This window comes from Nothobranchius furzeri, chromosome 8 (assembly GCF_043380555.1).
Source record: "Nothobranchius furzeri strain GRZ-AD chromosome 8, NfurGRZ-RIMD1, whole genome shotgun sequence".
Classification (NCBI taxonomy): domain Eukaryota; kingdom Metazoa; phylum Chordata; class Actinopteri; order Cyprinodontiformes; family Nothobranchiidae; genus Nothobranchius; species Nothobranchius furzeri.
The window spans coordinates 52,786,643-52,805,307 of record NC_091748.1 but is presented as its reverse complement, the minus strand read 5'-3'; the positions used below and the strand labels follow the sequence as shown (position 1 = coordinate 52,805,307).

At 41.3% G+C, this 18,665-nt stretch overlaps 1 protein-coding gene across 2 annotated transcripts in view; it reads left to right on the top strand.

The window, feature by feature from the left end:
* The window catches only part of notch2 (notch receptor 2), an 86,060-nt gene that overhangs the window by 25,388 nt on the left and 42,007 nt on the right, over positions 1-18,665 (top strand). The gene's annotated exons all lie outside the window — the stretch shown is intronic.

Here is an 18,665-nt window from a genome sequence, read left to right as displayed (position 1 = left end):
GCTTGTTTCAGCTGTGAGATTAGACGATAGGATCAATGAAAAAATAAGTTGTCACACACTCCATGGAAACTTTCAGAGAATCCACAAATAGTGGCTTTCAAATGGTTTTGTTACTTTTAGCAGGTTTAGAAAAGCAGCAGATGAGACAGCGTGTCTGATAATTTAGTTTTTCATCTGATAATATTAGAACATGTCAGTAATGTCTGAGGGGCTTTTATAAACACCATATAACTAACACTACTGGAGAGGGCATGAATTACACAGAGGCTTCTGGGGAGCCCAGTTATGGGGGGGGGGGGGGGGGGGGGCATTTTGCCTTGGCCCCCAAAATGTCTTGAAACGGCCCTGGGTGTGTGACTGAGTTTTGAAGGTGATCTGAATTGTATCAGATGTATAAATATGACATGTGTATAACTTATTGTTTTTTACTGGTAAAAACGTGTAGTGGTGATAAATCTACCTACATTTGACTTTTCAACACTTTGTTTTGTTTTCTTGTTTTTATTTAACTATTTTCCTGTCCTGTCTGTCTCTCATCTTCCTGCATCTCCTCTTAATTCTCCAGAAAATCTGTTGCCTGGATTCTTACCTTTTCACCTCATCAGTTACTTTTGAGCAGATCAAAGGGATCTCCTGACTGAAAAGCGCAGAGCGCGTTTTCGATGCTGCGTGAGGTGACATCACCACAGCACAGGTGATGAGCTCCACAGTAGCGAGCTTCAGGCACAAATAAGACAGAAAATAGAGAACATGTGCGGACATGAACGATCGTGTGCTAATTATAGTTTTTTGGTTGCGCCACTTTGAGAATGGACCGTGTGCTGGAAGCAGCTGCCTGGATCGCTGCGCGACAATGCGGAACCGGTTCGCAGCAGCGCAAGTCTGCCGGCTCTCCCTCGCGCTGATCTGCCGGTACCGGCTCTCCCTCACGCTGATCTGCGGCTCTCCCTCGCGCTGATCTGCGGCTCTCCCTCGCGCTGATCTGCCGGCTCTCACTCGCGCTGATCTGCCGGTACCGGCTCTCCCTCACGCTGATCTGCGGCTCTCCCTCGCGCTGATCTGACTTGCTCTGGTCTGCGCGCAACGGCGGGCAGGAAGGGGGGGGGGGGGGGGGCTTTTGGAAGAGTTGTGCGACACAACGAATCGATGACGCAATTCGTTGCCAACGCTTTTAGTAATCGATTTTCATCGAATTTATCGATTCGTTGTTGCAGCCCTAGAAGTACAGGCATCTTTTAGATATTTGAAGAATGCCGAGGGAGTTTATAGAAGACGGACGGCTATCCTGTTTGCAGCACGAGCAGAAAAAGTGTCTGTGAAAGGCAGCAACGCTTCAAATCTCATGACACATCTGCGTGACCATCACCCACAACTCTACAGTCAACGCAAGGCAAGCTAACGTTAGCATTTTAGCTAAAATGCGTGATCCGAGGATTTGGGTTGAGGGAGAATGCAACGAGTCGCTATATAAAGCAGCCGCAGCGCCGCTACCTGCATATAAACCGTGTCGCGGACACCCCATGTTGAAATGACACTATGCATTACGGGGCTCCCAGGGGCAGATAAGAGTTGGTCTCTCTCCGAGAATAATTTTGAATTTAACAACGATTACTGCCTGATGACATTTTCCCACATCTGCAAAGCTCACTGGAAGGACACAAACCGAGGACAATAATTTCCTGATATTGGCTTTATTACTCAAGTAAGGGTAAAAAAGTATCTGATTAGAAGGCTACTTGAGTACTGAGTATCATCTGATCTAATATTTTTAAAATGATGACATCAAACAGACATAAAATAAGAAGTTATGGGCAAATATTGGTATTTTAAAGACTGAAGGGGAAAATGTAAACAAATAAACAACTTAATTACAAAATAACACATTTTAGGCAAAATTTAGACACAAACTGAGGACAATATTTTCCTGATATACAGGGTTTATTTAATTGTGTGAAAATGTAGCATGTTTAAAAAAAAACCCGCGATAATACCGAAAACCGTGGTAATTTTGGTCACAATAACCGTGAGGTTAAATTTTCACACCGTGACAACCCTAACCCCCAAATTCCACTACCTCCGCTCCGCTGCGCTCCGCTCCGACACGAACGCCGGAGCAAAATCGGTCCCGTTGTAGTCAATCAGAGCAATTCCACTACTGCGGCCGTGCTCCGGCAGTGCGGCGCCGTGCGCCGCCCTCTGTTCCGGCGTCCGGCAAAAATAGAATCGATCCTATTTTCGCCGGACGCCGGAGCACCTCCGCAGTAAATGGACAGAAATCACAACGGCCCAACAGGAAAAGGAGCGAGCACAATTTCCGTTTTTCACAATAAATCGATAAACAAAAGGCGTTTTTTGTTTCATATTTACAGGTTTAACAACTTTTAACAACTATCAATGGCGGCTGAAGTTTAAATGCACAAAAATAAGCCATAAATACAGTTTCTACTATCAAAGTAGTCACACTTTGTTGATCCAAACACTGCTGATCTCTCAACACAAATGATGGGCAGATTAAACAGCTCATGCCGATGTTTCTCCCACACAACGGGTGTTTGGATCTAACTTCCGCGTTTACTGCTCGGACTGTATCGCAAGATCTCGAAAATCCCGCGCATGCTTGTTTGCCCCCCTCAGGTCTCCGCACCGGAGCGGAGCCGTTGTAGAGCGGGTACCAGTAAAAATTGAGTTCGGAAGCGAGTGGCTGCGGAAGGCGGGGGCGGACCGGAGCAGAGCGGAGGTAGTGGAATTTGGGGGTCATACAGACCATTTTAGATTAGGTTACATTTCCTTTATTCCCAGATTATGTAGTTTGTAGCACTCATTATAATGTTGTAGAAAATTTCTGGCCAATGAACGTGATCGGTATCGGTGATCGGTATCGGTGATCAGCATTCTATGATATCGGTATCGGTGATCGGCAGCAAAAAACCTGATCGGTGCATCCCTAGTGTATATATATATATATATATATATATATATATATATATATATATATATATATATATTATATATATATATATGTGTATATATATATATATGTGTATATATATATATGTATATATATATATGTATATATATATATATATATATATGTGTATATATATATATGTATATATAGATGTTTATATTTATGTATATATATAGATGTGTATATATGTATATATATATATATATATATATATATAGATGTGTATATATGTATACACACATATATATGTATATGTGTATACATGTATATATATACATGTATATATATATACATATATACACACATATGTATATACATATACACACACACACACACACACATATATATATATATATATATATATATATATATATATATATATATATATATATATATATATATATATATATATTAGAGCTGAAACGATTCCTCGAGTACCTCGAATAATTCGAGTACAAAAAATCCTCGAGTCAAATTCTCTGCCTCGAGGATTCGTTTAATTCATATTTAATTAATTCATGGCTTTGCAATCGCCCGGGGTCATGTTTCACCCGGACCGAAATAAGTGACGCACATGCCCACTGGACTGAATGCACACGCGAGTAGCGAATATAACTTAACTTTCTCTTAACAACGTGGACCCGGGTGGAGTGCAAAAAAGACAGAAAAAGTCAAAGTTGTGGGACCATCTTTCACGTCGTAAGACGGAAAACGTAGTCCAGTATAAATACTGTAAAGTGGATTTAGCCTACCACAATACCACATCCTCCGTGCTGCAGCACCTATATGTCACTTCTGCAAGCGGACTCAGAGCCTCTACAAGATAATGCTTTTTAGCCTGTATTTCTATATATTCTGCGGACACTGTGCGACTTTTTCGTTTGTAGCACTCAGTTTCAGCTCACACCGTACATCTGGTAGCAACACGTCGGACTTAAAATGTGCTAAAAATAGCAGTTTTTACACAACATGTCGGACTTTCTATTGTGTTATTGATGTCTGTTGTCCCTCGGGGTTTCTGCAGGAGGACACGGGTATTTATGAGTGGCGGAGGAAAACGAAAGAAAGTAAATAAATGTTTTGTGATCAGTATAATTTGACAAAACCACAGCAAACATGCTTTTGGCAATCCTTGTTAGTGTGAGAAAAAAAAGTGTAGAAATTAAAATGGACGTGTGTTAATAGGGAAACAGCCGGCGAGCTGTTTGCGCCGTGAGCGGTTCTGGTTCTGTTTGGGCCGCAGCCGCTCGCAGCGTTATCCTCCTAGTTTTTGTCTGGCTTGCAGGCTAGCAGATTCTCACACGAGGGGAAAATCGGCTCAGGTTGTTTACTTATTTTTTGCACAGGCATTTGTTTACTGTGAAGTAAAGTTGAAGTGCTGAAGTTATGCAAACTAATTTTGAATAAAACTTGAAGAATAACTGGCAATTGCTTGCTCATTTTAAGAGGTCTTTCATAATTATAACATGCTATTTGATATCAAATCACTTTTATTGTCACGTCACATGTGCAGGTACACTGGTACAGTACATGCGAGTGAAATTCTTGTGTGCGAGCTTCACAGCAACAGAGTTGTGCAAAAATACAGTAATGTAAAAACAAGTAAAATATAAAAATGGCTAATCTAAGTATACAAATGAATAAAGTAAACAATAAGATAAGAGATATAAAATGTACAGAGGTTGGTATGTGCAAAACAGTGGCATTAATGTACAGTATGGAGCGTGTAATGTTGGAACTTGGTGGAGCTCGCGACGAGTCAGCCATACTCGACGCCATCTTGGCTCATCAATATATGATATAATGTTTTACAAACACAAAAGGGTAATTTATTAGAGTACTTGATTAATCGAAAAAAAGATTCGATAGAGTACTCGATTACAAAAATATTCGATAGCCGCAGCCCTAATATATATATATATATATATATATATATATATATATATATATATATATATATATATATATATATATATACCGTAAATCCTCTAATACAAGCCCGGGCCTGTATTTGACTCAAGCTCAGCAAGCTCCAGGCCTTTATTGGAAGGAGGGCCAGTATTAGAGGCAGGCCTCTATTTCTATTTGAGCAAAATGAACTAATAGTTCGCTGGAGTTTTTGACAATTAAAATTGCGCCCACATTTTCAAAGTTAAACACATTTCTTTTAACAACGGTAGTTCCTGCTTCAGCCCTCTCCCCCCTCCCCCTGCGCAGCATCCGCAAACTCACTGATGCGCCTGCAGCCTCTCGGAGTTCCTGCTGCTCTAAACATTAAAATAATTATTTCATTTTCTGTTCCTCACTTCTGATTACCTTCAATGGTGTCTGTTTGTTGCAACCAGCAGGTACAAAAACTAACTTGTTTTTATTTGACTATTTTTCTGTCCTGTCTGTTTATTATCTTCCTGCATCTCCTCCCAATCCTAAAGAGAAATTGCTACCTGGGTTCATATATATTCACCTCATGAGTTACCTTTGAACTGCAGTTCTAAAAGATCTACCGACCGCAAAAACAGCGGAGCGCTTGCTGTTTGTCGGCCGTATCAGTGATCAGTGCGTTGGAGGACAAGGTGATGCGCGCAGCGCCCCGCTCCACAGCATGCAGCGAAACGCATCAGGCGCAAATAAAAGACAGAAAACATTAAAGGAAATGAACTGACATAAACGATCGCGTGTTAAATTAGTTTTTGAGGTGGCGGCACCTGATTGTTACTGTGGCTGTGCTCAGGAGGCAGATATACCGACCGCGAAAACAGCGGAGCGCTCCCTGCTTGCCGGCCGCATCAGTGATCTGTGCGTCGGAGGACAAGTTGATGTGCCCCGCTCCACAGCAGCGATACACATCAGGCGCAAATAAAAGACAGAAAACATTAAAGGAAATGAACCGACATGAAAGATCGCGTGTCAGTACCTACGGTCTGGCACAGCGAGTTGCCCCACCCCCCGAGCGCAGGAGCTTGTCACCTGCTGACAGCAGGCTGCTGTCTTTTCCGAGGGCTGCATCTTGCCGGTCATTATCACGTGACAGCGACTAGTCGACGACAGGCATAAAAAGTCACTATAGTGAAGTTGACTAGTTCATACACCCCCTACTGCTGCTCTCCAGAGTGTTCTGCAGCATAATCAGCACGTTCTCTTTGAACTTGATAGTGTAATGACCTGGCTGGGGTTGTAAGCCAGGTGCATTCTGGGTATTGTGTTATATGTGTTTCCTATCGTTCTGCTAGTTCCTATGTGCTGATTTGCGTGTTGTGTGAGTGTTATGTAAGCCACAGGGAAGGTGATGTGTGTTCTGTGGAGCGGGTTGAATTAGCATGGTTAACTGACACCGTGACTCTGTGTGGTAGAAGCGTGATAGAGGATCGTGTCTGTAGCGTTACAAAGTGTTGAAGAAAAAGCCTAGTAAAGGTCTGCGTGAACCTCTACTACCTCCTGCTGGTTGATTTGGGGACTATAACCCTGCCGCTGGGACGCTCATACTTGCTTGTTACCACATTCCACCCGGCCACAATAAGAGACCAGCCATTATTTACCTCCGCTGACTCCGACACCGGCCAAAATTGGAGACCCGGCCTTTAATTGAATACCGGCCTGTATTAGAGGATTTACGGTGTGTGTGTGTGTATATATATATATATATATATATATATATATATATATATATATATATATATATATATATATATATATATATATATTAGGGTTGTCACGATACTAAAATTTCAAACTCGATTCGATACTTGAAAAAAACTCGATACTCTATTCGATACTATTTAAAAACACCAATTTATTGAACAAGTTTATTAAAAAAATAACATTCCTCAATTTATATTGCAAAAATGAAATGTTAAGAATTAAGTGTATTAAGTGCTTAAACCTTTCAAGTATCAGCATTTTTAAAACGTGCATACAAAAACTGGCGAAAGTTAACACTTTAAATCATGAATTGTCTCACTATATATACACTATTTGCAGAGTGATGTTTTGCTGCTTAAACTCTGTTTAAGGTGCATTTTTGTCATAAGATGTTATGCCATATGTTTTGTTCTGTACTTTTGAACAACTCTGTTGGTCAATAAAGGGAGAAAACAAATTCCTCCACAGTAGGACAAAGGTACATCTACTGGTAATCTTAATAAAAACAGACTGGCGCACGGCAGTGATGTCATTAAAAGCGCCGGTTAATTAGCCACGGCTAGTCTGTTTACGCCTAGAAATCCCAGACCCGCTCCAAACGAACAGGGAGAATCATTAATGATTCCTAACAAAACCTTTCGACATGAAGATGTTTTGGTCCAACTAATGTCTTATTTCGAGGCTGCACCATGGGTGCCCGTCCGCACCCGTTATAAGGATATACGCTGACGGCGGTTCGCCGATGGATCTAAATACCCCGGGGAATCCAAGTAGCACCAAAGTTGTCAGCGTGAGTAACTACTGACTTTAGGGCTGCAGCTATCGAATATTTTTGTAATCGAGTACTCTATCGAATCTTTTTTTCGATTAATCGAGTACTCTAATAAATTACCCTTTTGTGTTTGTAAACCTTTATATCATATATTGATGAGCCAAGATGGCGCCGAGTATGGCTGCCTCGTCGCGAGCTCCACCAAGTTCCAACATTACACGCTCCATACTGTACATTAATGCCACTGTTTTGCACATACCAACCTCTGTACATTTTATATCTCTTATCTTATTGTTTACTTTATTCATTTGTATACTTAGATTAGCCATTTTTATATTTTACTTGTTTTTACATTACTGTATTTTTGCACAACTCTGTTGCTGTGAAGCTCGCACACAAGAATTTACTCGCATGTACTGTACCAGTGTACCTGCACATGTGACGTGACAATAAAAGTGATTTGATTTGATATCAAATAGCATGTTATAATTATGAAAGACCTCTTAAAATGAGCAAGCAATTGCCAGTTATTCAAGTTTTATTCAAAATTAGTTTGCATAACTTCAGCACTTCAACTTTACTTCACAGTAAACAAATGCCTGTGCAAAAAATAAGTAAACCTGAGCCGATTTTCCCCTCGTGCGAGAATCTGCTAGCCTGCAAGCCAGACAAAAACTAGGAGGATAACGCTGCGAGCGGCTGCGGCCCAAACAGAACCAGAACCGCTCACGGCGCAAACAGCTCGCCGGCTGTTTCCCTATTAACACACGTCCGTTTTAATTTCCACACTTTTTTTCTCACACTAACAAGGATTGCCAAAAGCATGTTTGCTGTGGTTTTGTCAAATTATACTGATCACAAAACATGTATTTACTTTCTTTCGTTTTCCTCCGCCACTCATAAATACCCGTGTCCTCCTGCAGAAACCCCGAGGGACAACAGACATCAATAACACAATAAAAAGTCCGACGTGTTGTGTAAAAACTGCTATTTTTAGCACATTTTAAGTCCGACGTGTTGCTACCAGATGTAAGGTGTGAGCTGAAACTGAGTGCTACAAACGAAAAAGTCGCAGAGTCCGCAGAATATATAGAAAAACAGGCTAAAATGCATTATCTTGTAGAGGCTCCGAGTCCGCTTGCAGAAGTGACATTTACAGGTGCTGCAGCATGGATGATGTGGTGTTGTGCTAGGCTAAATCCATTTTACAGTATTTATACTGGACTACGTTTTCCACCAACGTGAAAAATGGTTCCACAACTTTGACATTTTATGTCTTTTTCGCACTCCACCGGGGTTCAAGTTGTCCGCCATGGCTTAAGAGAAAGTTAAGTTATATTCGATACTCGCGTGTGCATTCAGTCCAGTGGGCATGTGCGTCACTTATTTCGGTCCGGGTGAAACATGACCCCGGGCGATTGCAAAGCCATGAATTAATTAAATATGAATTAAACGAATCCTCGAGGCAGAGAATTTGACTCGAGGATTTTTTGTACTCGAATTATTCGAGGTACTCGAGGAATCGTTTCAGCTCTAACTGACTTAAACACAAGTTTGGGAGCCAAGAGGTAACCAGCACTCTGGTCCCTCGTCTGTTAAAAACCTCTAAAAGCTCTTAAGCTTCTCTAAGCTTAAAGAACTAAAACCCATTTAAAAGCCATTAAAACACCAATAAATGGAGCACATGAGAGAACTGGCACAGATCCAGTCTCTCCCTTCCTCCTGGCAGCTCTCCTTTTATGCTGCTCAGGAGGTGATCAGCCCAAGTGAGTGCAGCTGTGCAGGTAGGAGGAGGAGGCAATGCACTGATTGTCCTCTGCAGTGTCTGTTTTCTGAGGTTAACAGCAACAGCTGTAACAAAACAAACGTACTGCATGCTAGAAATTAAGTCCGGGTTGCAATAAACGGGAGTTTCCTTTAAGCACATAAGCGTGAATATACAACTACGTGTCGGACTTGGTATGCTAATTAAGTTGGGCTGTGAAGCGCCTCCCAAATTTGCTGTTTTTGTTTATTTATTTGGCAGACAAAACTTGGATCGGAGACAACTCGCGTGGGAAATTGCAATGTAGCCATGCGGCGTCTTCTTCTGTTTGTCTGGGAGGCGGAGGTTGCTTTACGGCATCTGGCTGTCGTGCGTGTCGGTGTACTTGAAGAAGGCTGTGTATAATAGTCCATAATATCGATACCACAGGGATGGAATATCTAATTTAGATACCACTTTTAGTATCGATTTATATCTAGGTATCAATTTGTTTGACAACACTAATATATATACAGTTGTGGTCAGAAGTTTACATACACTTGTAAAAAATATAATATGATGGCTCTACTGAGTGTCCCGTTATTTCTAAAACTCTGATTTTTCTCTGATAGAGTGATTGGAACAGATACTTCTTTGTCACAAAAAACATTCATGAAGTTTGGCTCTTTAATGTCTTTATTATGGGTTAACAGAGAAAAGTGATCACATTTGCTGGGTCACAAATATACATACAGCAACATGAACTAGCAATTTTGGTGACTTAGAAACGTGTCAGTGAACTGAGCTTCATAGCATGGCCTCTTAACTTCTTGTGAGTGATTATGAGTGACTACAGCTGGTGACTTCTCTTAGGCTAGGTAAATAGGGCTCATTGGATACAAACGCCCACAAACGCTACAATGGGAAAGTCAAAGGAGCTCAGCATGGATCTGAAAAAGCGAATTATTGACTTGAACAAGTCAGGAAAGTCACTTGGGGCCATTTCAAAGCAGCTGCAGGTCCCAAGAGCAACATTGCAAACAATTGTTTGTAAGTATTAGGTGCATGGCACTGTTTCATCACTGCCAAGATCAGGAAGAAAACGCAAGCTATCACCTGCTGCTGAGAGAAAATTGGTCAGGAGGGTAAAGAGTGAACCAAGAATCACCAAAAAGCAGATCTGCCAAGAATTAGAAGCTGCTGGAACACAGGTGTCATTGTCCACAGTCAAACGTGTTTTGCATCTCCATGGACTGAGAGGCTGCCGTGCAAGAAGGAAGCCCTTGCTCCAAAAGCGGCACCTTAAGGCTCGACTGAAGTTTGCTGCTGATCACATGGACAAAGATAAGACCTTCTGGAGGAAAGTTCTGTGGTCAGACGAAACAAAAATCGAGCTTTTTGGCCACAATGCCCAGCAATATGTTTGGAGGAGAAAAGGTGAGGCCTTTAACCCCAAGAACACCATGCCTACAGTCAAGCATGGTGGTGGGAATATTATGCTGTGGGGCTGTTTTGCTGCCAATGGAACTGGTGCTTTACAGAGAGTAAATGGGATAATGAAGAAGGAGGATTACCTTCACATTCTTCAACCTAACCTCAAATCATCAGCACGAAGGTTGGGTCTTGGGCGCAGTTGGGTGTTCCAACAGGACAATGACCCCAAACACACATCAAAAGTGGTAAAGGAATGGCTAAATCAGGCTAGAATAAGGGTTTTAGAATGGCCTTCCCAAAGTCCTGACTTAAACCCCATTGAAAACATGTGGACAGTGCTGAAGAAACAAGTCCATGTCAGAAAGCCATCAAATTTAACTGAATTTCACCAATTCTGTCAAGAGGAGTGGTCAAAGATTCAACCAGAAGCTTGCCAGAGTGGATGGCTACCAAAAGCGCCTAATTGAAGTGAAAATAGCTAAGGGACATGTAACCAAATATTAGCACTGCTGTATGTATATTTGTGACCCAGCAAATGTGATCACTTTTCTCTGTTAACCCATAATAAAGACATTAAAGAACCAAACTTCATGAATGTTTTTTGTGACAAAGAAGTATCTGTTCCAATCACTCTATCAGAGAAAAATCAGAGTTTTAGAAATAACGGGACACTCAGTAGAGCCATTATATTATATTTTTTACAAGTGTATGTAAACTTCTGACCACAACTGTATGTATATATATATATATATATATATATATATATATATATATATATATATATATATATATATATATATATATATATGCATACACACATATATATATATACACCTGACTGATCCACAGACCATGTGCATGCTGAACTGTAGAGAGAGATCCGTGCAAATCATGAATCAATGATGATCTGTTGTAGCCCTGCGGTATTCCAGTAATCAGAAAGTTGCAGGTTTGATCCCGGCTCCGGATAGAGTTCTGCTGTTGTGTCCTTGGGCAAGACACTTAACCCACCTTGCCTGTTGGTGGTGGTCGGAGGGATCGGTGGCGCCTGGGCTCGGCAGCCTCGCCTCTTTCAGCACACCCCAGGGCAGCTGTGGCTACATCGTAGCTCATCATCACCAGTGTGTGAATGTGTGTGTGAATGGATGAATGATACACTGTAGTGTAAAGCACTTTGGAGTCCTTACTCTGAGAGGCGCTATACAAGTGGGGGTCATTTATCATTTAGTATTCTTCCCCTGGAAATCATTGTTCTAAAGCTTATAAATGGTCACCAAATTTGACAGGCAGCTACAGTTGCATTTCTAAAAAAATTGCTGAATTTTCTTTTTGCATTCCATTATATATTTGAATGCTCCCAACTAGCAAATTGACAATAATCCCTCAGTTTGTGGCTGTTTAGACAAATGCTAATACTTCTTAACACATTAATTTGATTAGCAGTATGTAACCAATAGTAATGGTTTGTTTGAGGTACTCATTTATCCCACCCATTATAATCAGGTGAATTTTTAAATATGTTCAGGTGTTTACTGTTTATAGTAGGGCTGCAACAAACGATTATTTGGATAATCGATTAATCGGATGGGGTCTCGACACGATTAATCGATTAATCGGATTACATGGGGAAATTTTTAAAAACTGCTAGGGAAACGTTATTTCTCTCCTTCCTTCACTTTATTTAACACAACATTATTAGAAAACAGTTCAATAGCAGAAAAACAACATGCCATCACCTAAATTGTCTTATAAGGTGTATAGACAGAGACCCTAAGCTACATCTATCTGTGACCTAAAATGCTTGGTCCAAGTTAAGGGCAATTCTCATCTGTTTTGTTTGATCTCATCTGTTGACATTTATTTTAAATGTAATTAAACATAGGCTGTGAATTAATCAAAATTGATCACTATTTCCAAAAATGACTGAAAAAATACCAAATAAAACAAAAGTAAATGAATGCCATCCTCCTTGCGATGATGCCCTGGGCAACTGCCATAAAGTCACATCAAGAAATGCTGCTGATCATTCCAATGATCCCAAATAGACTCACATTAGGCCACATGAAAGCAACTGAACCCAAAAATATATTAACCAGTATATAACTGCACTCTCACACAACACGCCTGCAGCAGCAGTTAGGACTCCTCCCTCCCTTTTAAAAGCGTTTTTGCTTCTGAGGACATTGTGGTTGTAAAACCACATGCTAGTAGTCTGGCCCCGGTGTGATCAACCAGTTTCTGCGGGAATGTGACGGCGGAACCAGGGCCAGATTAACACTTTGTTGTACCCTGGGCAACAATATTCAAGGGCTCCATCATCACGACCCGAGGATCACCATAATGTGGTCACATACAGAATATTTTACTGTAATATGCAGTAAATATACTCAATACTTGAATGCCTGACAACACGTAACCCGCCCAGAGTAACCTTTGACCCACCTCGTGTGGACTGACCAATAAGGAGAGGGTCTTAACTTGAGGCCCTCTCTTCATTGGTCAGTCTGCATGAGACTGACTCTCAACTGACGTTCAGTCATAGGCAGCGAAGCGTCTCTGTGCAGCGCAAAAGCCCGGGTGGACAGTTTGTTTAATGTAGGGTGACCATATTTCCATTTCCAAACAAGAGGACAGGGGATCTGTGCCTATGACGTCACACTATGGCAACGCCACACAAACCATGTTGGGACCCATTTTTTGTAAGAACTAAATTAATATCAGATTCTGCCAATTAAAGGGCTCTAAAACAATTCATATGTAAATATTTTGCATATTTAATGCAAAATCTAATTTTTCTGCTTTAGTGCTGCAACAAGGTTTTATTAATAATAAATTTTTATACCTTTTGTTTTACTACAGCATCGGTAAGCTTCCTGTGCACGATTATTAAGGATGCTTGTTTCAGCTGTGAGATTAGACGATAGGATCAATGAAAAAATAAGTTGTCACAAACTCCATGGAAACTTTCAGAGAATCCACAAATAGTGGCTTTCAAATGGTTTTGTTACTTTTTGCAAGTTTAGAAAAGAAGCAGATGAGACAGCATGTCTGATAATTTAGTTTTTCATCTGATAATATTAGAACATGTCAGTAATGTCTGAGGGGCTTTTATAAACACCATATAACTAACACTACTGGAGAGGGTATGAATTACACAGAGGCTTCTGGGGAGCCCAGTTATTGGGGGGGGGGGGGGGGGGGGGGGGCATTTTGCCTTGGCCCCCAAAATGTCTTGAAACGGCCCTGGGTGTGTGACTGAGTTTTGAAGGTGATCTGAATTGTATCAGATGTATAAATATGACATGTGTATAACTTATTGTTTTTTACTGGTAAAAACGTGTAGTGGTGATAAATCTACCTACATTTTACTTTTCAACACTTTGTTTTGTTTTCTTGTTTTTATTGAACTATTTTCCTGTCCTGTCTGTCTCGCATCTTCCTGCATCTCCTTTTAATTCTCCAGAAAATCTGTTGCCTGGATTCTTACCTTTTCACCTCATCAGTTACTTTTGAGCAGATCAAAGGGATCTCCTGACTGAAAAGCGCAGAGCGCGTTTTCGATGCTGCGTGAGGTGACATCACCACAGCACAGGTGATGAGCTCCGCAGTAGCGAGCTTCAGGCACAAATAAGACAGAAAATAGAGAACATGTGCGGACATGAACGATCGTGTGCTAATTATAGTTTTTTGGTTGTGCCACTTTGAGAATGGACCGTGCGCTGGAAGCAGCTGCCTGGATCGCTGTGCAACAATGCGGAACCGGTTCGCAGCAGCGCAAGTCTGCCGGCTCTCCCTCGCGCTGATCTGCGGCTCTCCCTCGCGCTGATCTGCCGGCAATCCCTCGCGCTGATCTGACTTGCTCTGGTCTAGGGCTGCAACAAACGATTATTTGGATAATCGATTAATCGGATGGGGTCTCGACACGATTAATCGATTAATCGGATTACATGGGGACATTTTTAAAAACTGCTAGGGAAACGTTATTTTTCTCCTTCCTTCACTTTGTTAAACACAACATTATTAGAAAACAGTTCAATAGCAGAAAAACAACATGCCATCACCTAAATTGTCTTATAAGGTGTATAGATAGAGATCCTAAGCTACACCTATCTGTGACCTAAAATGCTTGGTCCAAGTTAAACAGCTTAAAGAGCAAGTCAACCCCTACCAGAGTCTAACTCCACTCCCACTTCATGTTTGAAAAATGCAACACATGCTGTTGCCTGGCAGACCGAGAGGGCGGAGCCGCTAACAAATACACACACACTCAGGCTCATGACAGCATTGTGACATCATAATGTACCAGTTTACATCATAGCCAATAGCAGTGGCAGATTTAAATTAAAATACAGTGCAGAGTTTTTACCTGACAACGGCACAACACTGCCAGTTTTAGGCAGAATATTTAAATTTTAACTAAGATGCACTGAAGTGCCAAATTATTGACGACACGCGTCTGCAGCACGATTAGACACTCGTTTATTTAGTTCATCAGCAAAAAAAAGTTTATTTGGGGGTGACTTGCTCTTTAAGGGCAATTCTCATCTGTTTTGTTTGATCTCATCTGTAGACATTTATTATAATTGGGGATGTCAAACAACTAACTTTTAAATGTAATTAAACATAGGCTGTGAATTAATCAAAATTAATCACTATTTCCAAAAATGACTGAAAAAATACCAAATAAAACAAGAAAATGAATGCCATCCTCCTTGGGCAACTGCCATAAAGTCACATCAAGAAATGCTGCTGATCATTCCAATGATCCCAAATAGACTCACATTAGGCCACATGAAAGCAACTGAACCCAAACATATATGAACCAGTATATAACTGCACTCTCACACAACACGCCTGCAGCAACAGTTAGGACTCCTCCCTCCCTTTTAAAAGCGTTTTCGCTTCTGAGGACATTGTGGTTGTAAAGCCACATGTTAGTAGTCTGGCCCCGGTGTGATCAACCAGTTTCTGCGGGAATGTGACGGCGGAACCGGTTCGCAGCGGCGCGAGTCCCCCCCCCCCCCCCCCCCCCCCCGCCTATCTAATAGCGTCGTGCTTACAATTTTATAGACTTTTTTTACGAGCTTAGGGCATGTCTAGCCTGTGTAATAATCAGGGGCTTGGGTGAATCACTTTTGAAAAGTTTTTAACTTACCCGGACACCGAGCTCTCTCCTTCCTCGCTGATGATTCTGACATGCTTGCGTTTAAGACGCTGCATCATCACCGTAGTATCCCCGTGCCATGCTAAGTCTGACCTACAAACGTTGCATGTCTTCGCCTGATTTAACTGAAAATGCTCCCAAACTTTAGAAGTTTTTACTTTTTTGGGGTCTCGCTGCTTCTGCCATGTTCCTCTTGCAAACACCTGCCGGCTCTCCACCGGTCTGCGCGCAACGGCGGGCGGGAGGGGAGGGGGCTTTTGGAAGAGTTGCGCAACACAACGAATCGATGACGCAATTCGTTGCCAACGCTTTTAGTAATCGATTTTCATCGAATTTATCGATTCGTTGTTGCAGCCCTACTCTGGTCTGCGCGCAACGGCGGGCGGGAAGGGGGGGCGCTTTTGGAAGAGTTGCGCAACACAACAAATCGATGACGCAATTCGTTGCCAACGCTTTTAGTAATCGATTTTCATCGAATTTATCGATTCGTTGTTGCAGCCCTAGTTTATAGCAATACATTTAAAAGATGTTGCATCCTTTTTAGCAGATAATTATATCTGGAATTTCTTTGATGTTTTTGTATTTTCACAAGTTGTGTGTGTTGCATTTATTAGCAAGTGTCTGTCTCTTTTGGGGTCAAGAGTCCCAAAATAGAGATGCTTTTTGTGTTTTATTTTTTTGTACTGCTGCAGGAGTCAGCAGTACAGTGAATATTATAAGAGGTGCATGTGCTGGTGTACACACAGAGGATAATGAGTGTGAATGCCAGTTAGGATTATGAATTTTATAGTGGTTTATGTATGGTGTCTCCATGTCTAATGTTTGTCAGCCTCACTATAAATTGTTGGTTTGGGCCTTTACTCTGGTCATAGATAGATCCTGTGAAAGTTGGCACTTGATAGTAAAATGCAACACATTTTAACACAGCAAAGCTGTATAAAGAATTACTCATGCTCTTTAAATGTCATTCAGAAGTAGTTCTTGACTAGGAGAATTTTGAGATTAATCTAGGTGCAGGAAGTAACACTACTGCTGAGCATACTTCCTGTAATGCAATGACTGCTTTGTGAAGACATTGTTGGCATTTCTTAAAACTCAGCTGACTTACTCCCAGGTTTTGTAAAAAGAGCTCTGTTCAGCAGAAAAGTGATGACTGTAATAATAACTTAATATGTGAGGCAATCAAGAAAATCTCTGTGACTGCTATCCAACCACTGCTTGTAGTTGATCATTAATAGCCTAATGAATCAGTCTCATCTAACTTTGGACACTTTCTATTTTACTATATTATCATATAAACTTAAAAAAGTAAGGACTCTTCTCCTTCTTGGCATGTTGTCCAAGCGTGGTGCATGTGAGGAACTTATGAGCCATGTGTCTGTGGTGGCTTGAAGGCACAATGGGTGATGTGTCTGGCATTGAGTGTCTCATTTGTGGAGAAATAGTTGGGCTTTGTTGTCTTTGTCAAGACCCAATTTCTTCTGCATTGCCATCCGGCTGGCCGACGTCCACAAGATAACCTAGCCAGGCGCTATCAGAAGTTTAAGACTATGCTCCGATCCAGGGATTCAGACATCATAACATGTAGCTGTTAAATATGCTAACGTGTCACCACAGGAGAGTGAAAATGTCTTCACTTTGGACGTAAATGGTAAATGGCCTGTATTTTATATAGCACCTTGTAGAGTCCTGGAACCCCCAAGGTGCTTTACAACACAATCAGTCATTCACCCATTCACACACACATTCACACGTTGGTGGTGATGAGCTATGATGTAGCCACAGCTGCCCTGTGGCACACTGACAGAGGCAAGGCTGCCGAGCACTGGCGCCACCGGTCCCTCCAACCACCACCAGCAGGCAAGGTGGGTTAAGTGTCTTGCCCAAAGACACGACTGTGACAGACTGAGCAGGGCTCGAACCTGCAACCTTCCAATTACGGGAGCGAGCACTTAACTCCTGTGTCACCGTCGCCCCATTGTATAATGAAGACAGTGCAGTAGCTACTTGTAATGTCTGCATATTGGGCATTTTGCATGATTTAAAAGACAGTTGCATTCAACTCTACTAAACTGATGCACCACCTCAAAAATAAACATCTTTTTGATTTAGCTTTTCCCTTCAGTGGTTGCCACCTACTCAAGTATTTTCATTTTAGATACAGGACATACTGATATGGGCAAAATTACCTTGGTAAGAGTCATTCATTTGGTAACGGTACATTTTCAGTGTCCCGCCCAGCTCTATTTAGGGAGTCGGATGTTGAACAGAAAAACCTCCTCAGTAAAATATAATTTGCGACAGTAAAGTCTTATCTGCCTTGACAGCTCGTTGACACTAATTCCCTAAAATGCCTTTCGATTTTTTAACACATGATCAACACACAGGCTTCCAAACCTTTTGGACATCCTTTAGTTTGATTTAGTTTGAACAATTTTCCCTCCGTAGTTCTGTTTGTCCCGTTCATTGAAAAGTTCTAATCTAAAAGCAGTTCCTCTCTCTCCCCGTCTCTGTCCATGCCGTTGGCGAGCACCTCAGTGGGTCAGACCTGTGGATGAGCTGATCTAATCGCAGCTCAACAAAAGGGAAAGAAATTAGATAAACCTCCAACCTTATTTTAATATCATTGACAAAAAACGCAGCAAAGAATAGTTTTACAGTATCTGCAGTTATTCAGCACTGAAGCAACACTTAACTTCTATTAGCCAAATAACATGAAAAATTCATAAATAAATCAGGAAAGCAGAAATGAATATTATTTGACTGTTTCGGTTTGGCCTGTTTGGTTCAGTCCACTCGTGTACTGTTTCGGTTAATTTTTTCCGTTAAATAATTTTTATTTGCAAAAATATAAATAAACACGCCTGCTGAACTTTTCCCCTGGGACAATTGATGTAAAGTTCTCATCCTACAACGAAAAATACGGCACGGAGGAAGTTCGTTA